The sequence below is a fragment of the Theobroma cacao genome, chromosome 2, assembly GCF_000208745.1.
Source record: "Theobroma cacao cultivar B97-61/B2 chromosome 2, Criollo_cocoa_genome_V2, whole genome shotgun sequence".
NCBI classification, from domain to species: Eukaryota; Viridiplantae; Streptophyta; class Magnoliopsida; order Malvales; family Malvaceae; genus Theobroma; species Theobroma cacao.
In genome coordinates this window covers 13,325,976-13,330,826 of record NC_030851.1, presented here as the reverse complement: position 1 = coordinate 13,330,826, position 4,851 = coordinate 13,325,976, and positions in this window count along the sequence as shown.

Sequence of the window (4,851 nt, the reverse complement as noted above, 5' to 3'; positions counted from 1 at the left end):
TTTTGGTAAATTACAAATGTTTTATGGTTTAAGAAAGAAATTGAAAACCTTATGAAATGATTTGTGATTTGTTGTTTAAACTTGCCTCCATTTTACTCGCCTTTAGATATTTATGATAATGTTTGTTTACTCATTGGGATTGTAAAATCTCACCCACCTCCTTTCCAAACATTTCAGGCTTGTGATAGCTTGTAGATATCCGATTTTATCAAGGATTCCAGTTGACCCCTCTATCTCACAGACAGTAGGTTACTATCACCAATACTGGGTGTATTTATGGGCCACTTGTCATTGTAATTATTATTGTGCATTATAACTTTGTAAATTATTGTATGTATGAATTTATTTTATTCTTAAGCTACAAAAATTATTTATGTATAGTTCTATAAAAATTGTTTTACAAGAAAATGAAATATATTATCAAATATTTTTATTTAGTTTAATTAGTCAACTTTTCACTCTAAATGAATGATTTAGATTACAAAAATTTATTTTTAATCGGCAGTGGATATTTTTCTACCATATGTTGTATCTTTATTAGGTTTCGAAATTTTTTGGTAAAAATGACCAAAATACCCCTATGTGGCGAAAATTTTATTTTGATTGTTTTCGATCTAAAATAGTTTATATTTTCTTAAAACTCGATATTTAACAACGATTGCTCACAAGAAAGACAAGAAACTGATTCGTTAGCCTTGCGGGGTTCCGATTAGCATTCTAGATAATGAGTGTCAATCGGGACGTCGCGGCGGTTATCATGGGCCCGAGGGAGGTTCCGAGTCGTGACACACTACCTTTTATGGATCAAGAACAACCTTACAACACTATTCCTTTTATGGATTAAGCATAATCACACTACCTTTTACTCAGTTTAAGCTAAAACCTCTCAACAGTATCTTTTTAATTGGTTAAGGTATAATCACTCACAACATTCTACCTTTTTAGGGTAGGGTATAACCTTTACAAGGGATAACAAGATGATAAAGTTTAAGCTTCAAAATGCCTAAAAAAGGATGAATAAATCAATGAATACAAAGAGAGGATGAAGGCTTAACAAAGAAGTGGATGAATTTAAGGCTCAAGTAAGCTTAGAATGAAAAAGACTTGATTTGAGAGTGAGGTGGAAGCGATTAGCTCTTGAATCTTTCACTCTTGCTTGGAATATCTTTTCTTAGTGTTTCCCTTTTCCAAAATCATGTTTTAGCTCTCTATTTATATGTAGGAGACTTATCGTAGCCTTTTAAAGACGGAGTAAAAAATCTGGCCATTAATTCTGTCCTTTTTTGGCTTATCTGATATGAGGTATTGATACCATCGATGTATGTCTTGATACTTTAATTTCCAATCTCAACTGAGGTGTAGATACTTCAAATGCATGTCTTGATACTTGTTCTTCCTTGGTAATTTCTAGACTGAGCCATGTCTAAATACTTTTGTGGCCTAGTCTTGAACATAATAGCATAACCATGTTTGAAGATGATGTCTCGATACTTGGTAAGCTGGTCTCGATACTTGAACACTTAGTCTCTAGACTTTTAAGTCCTGAAGATAAGGTCTCAATACATCTTCAGTGTGTCTCGATACATTGGCATTTCTTTTTTAGAGACTAAAGCTTGAAGGTGAGGTCTTGATACATTAAAGATTGAGTCTCGATGCTTTTGGACTTGCTTTTGGGAATTTGACACTTCTAAAACACTATCTCGATACTTTAAGCTCAGGTCTTGATTCTTTAGCACTTGTCCTCTAGAATTTGGTCTTTCAATGGATGAAGTGTCAATACCTACCAAAGATGTCTTGATACACCTTCTTCTTTAGGCTGTTTTCTAAGGCATAGTAAGCTTGAGGTCTCGATACTTACATGCGAAGTCTCGATACCTTAGGTTAGTTCAAGCCTTTTTCAACACATTTTGAGCTTCAAATACTTAGCCAATTTTTCAAACAAATGCTTAAGGGTTTTGCAAAGTCTTAATGTACTTCTACACTCACATTTTGGTCCTTAGCTTTTGTCATATTAAAACAAGTGTAGACATTCCGTTTTGTCTAGATTGTCTATTGAATTTTGAAAAAGTAAAAAAATAATAAAAAAGGAAAATAAAAAAGATAAGGATATGTTTGTACTAATCCTAATCAAATTGAAAATCTAAAAAGAGATTAATTAAGATTAAATTAAAACTCAAGAAACTAGTTTGAGATGGAATATGACACATTGACTACAAATATAGCCAAGCATCTAAAGGAAAAAGGGAGAGAAAATTGAAAATAAAAAACAATTGGTAGAAGAGGAAAAAATTAGAGAAGAACACAAAGAGAGAAAAAAAGGATTAGGGAAAGAAAAGAATTAGGAAAAGAAAAGTAGAGGTATTTGAAGAGGAGAGAAAATAATTCTTGAGTTCTTGGGTTCTTGTGTTTCAATTTATTTTAGATTTAGGAGAATTAATTTAGTTTCTTTAGAAACTATTTTGATTAAAGGGAGAGATAGAAAAAGAGAATAAAAAAAAAGTGTTCTAGTTTCTTGATTAGGTTTAGAGAAGTGTTCCTTATTCGTAATAGTGCCCGTTTGATATTTAGATTTGTAGTTTGGTTTTCATTTTGGGTTTTTCAGCCCAATTAGGTAAGTTTCTTTTTTATACGATTCTAATTTTTTTTTATTTTTTTGGGTCCTTAAAAATTAGAAGTTGACATAATTCATGTAAATTCTCCAATGATGAAATCTTAAGAATACCAAAAATGGCTTTTTTGAAATTTTTAAGTGAGAGAATTTTCCAAAATTATGCCATGAGCGCTTGGAGATTTTGAAAAATTTTCAATATTAAGAATTATTATTTATTATTTCAAAAAACTAATAAAATAAGAATAGAAAAAGGAAATAAAATTAAAATATTGAACTAGATTTCATCTAGTCAGGCTTAAAGGACACATAATTAATAGGGTACCAATTAAATGGGCATTGTAGGGTTGCTAACACCTTTATCACACGTAAAAGACTTCCGAACCTAATTTGCTTCATAGACTAGAACCTATTTTTTTTTATGAACCTAAGTCAAGCCTAGGACCTCATTGAAAAAATAAATTCACTTGGGTGGTCAATCGTACCTAAACAAAAGAGATTGATGGTGACTCCTCTTAAGTTAAACTATTGAGTTTAGACTCACACGTTATGACAACAAGGATCACTTGTAAAGCTAACAATCTCCCTCTTTTTGATATGTCAAAATATAATGAGAAAAATTGAAACAAAAGGCTCACCCTAAGTTTTTTGAATTTAAGCATGGTTGAAAAATGTAAAACTCCCCCTCACAAAATGCTAAGTTTTGAAAAAAAAAAATAAAAAGAATTTAAGTGCATGTTGGTGCATTTTGCTAAAAATATTTCTCCCCCCTTTTTGTTATATCAAAAAGAATTGAAAACAATGTGGAGGTCATCTCGAAGGATCAATGTAAAGCCATGTATTTCAAAGAAATATAAGTCATCATAAGACAAAATGGTAAACAAATAGTATAAACCATATGAGTAATCATAGAAATAAGAAGAAGTCATCATTCATTCACAAAATAATTGAAACATTTACAATCATCATATATGGCTATATAGATATTTAAGCATCGATAAACAAGAAAAATAGCCAACAAAGCTTTGAACAAAAGTTTTTGACTTCCAAAAATCATGTGATGGTCCTTAAACATATTTAAATCAAAAGAATGATCAATTTTGAACTAAAGAACTCATTTAAGAATCATTTTTGGACATGTGCAAGTGAATTTTGAGTAAAAATTCATTGAATTCTTCTAAAGTTGGATGATTTTACAATGTGTGTATGCATGATATGTCATGATATGTAAAACATACACATATTTACATCAAAGTTGAAACAATCATTCGGACAAAAATTTACAAGTGTAATATCATTATATTAATCAAGGGAACAATTTCTAAGGTACATTCATCAAGCCTAATTCTCCTATAATATTACAAAATTGTTCTTTATCTAAAGGCTTTGTGAAAATATCAGCTAATTAGCCTTGAGTTCTTACATGTTTTAGAGCTATTTCTTCTTTTTGAACGTGATTCCTAATGAAATAATGCATAATCTCTATATGTTTAGTCCTAGAATGATAGATGGGATTCTTAGTATAACACTAGTATTATCACACTCAATAGGAATTCTTTTCATTTGCAGTCCATAATCTTCCAATTATTGTTTCATCCAAAGGACTTGAGCAAAATAACTTCTAGTAGCCACATATTCAGCCATGGTAGTGGACTGAGCTACACTATTTTGTTTCTTTAAAAACCAAGATATCAACATTGTAATACCCCGTACTTTGATATGGTGACAATAAAGCTTATCAGATGCAAATTGAGGTTAATTATAATGTTTAAAAATGATGAAAGATGAAAAAAATAGTTTGGGATAAAATATTTCGCACGCGAAAAAATAATAATATTTTTATTGAGGATGAATTAGCGAGATAAAAAGTGATTTGGAAGTGAATCAAGGTATAAAAAGGTGTTTTGGGTGCCAAGGAGATAGGTGGAAAATTTTAGAATAAAATAATATTAAAATATTAATATTTTATTCAGTGTCATAATTTTTCATGAAAATGGAGTATATGGTCAAACTAAGTGGAGGAGAAGACAAACGAGAAAATTTCAGAGAAAAATGACGTTAATGGGACCCACGTGCTTTTATTAAATAAAGATAGCGCAAGTAGATAAATATTTTAAATATTATGGGGACATCGCATTGGAGTTAAAACTTTATATTTCATTTGTACATGTGTAAAAGAAGATAATAGAAGGAAATTGGAGATTTAAAGACTTTGGGAGGACTTAATTGAAATGATGAGAATC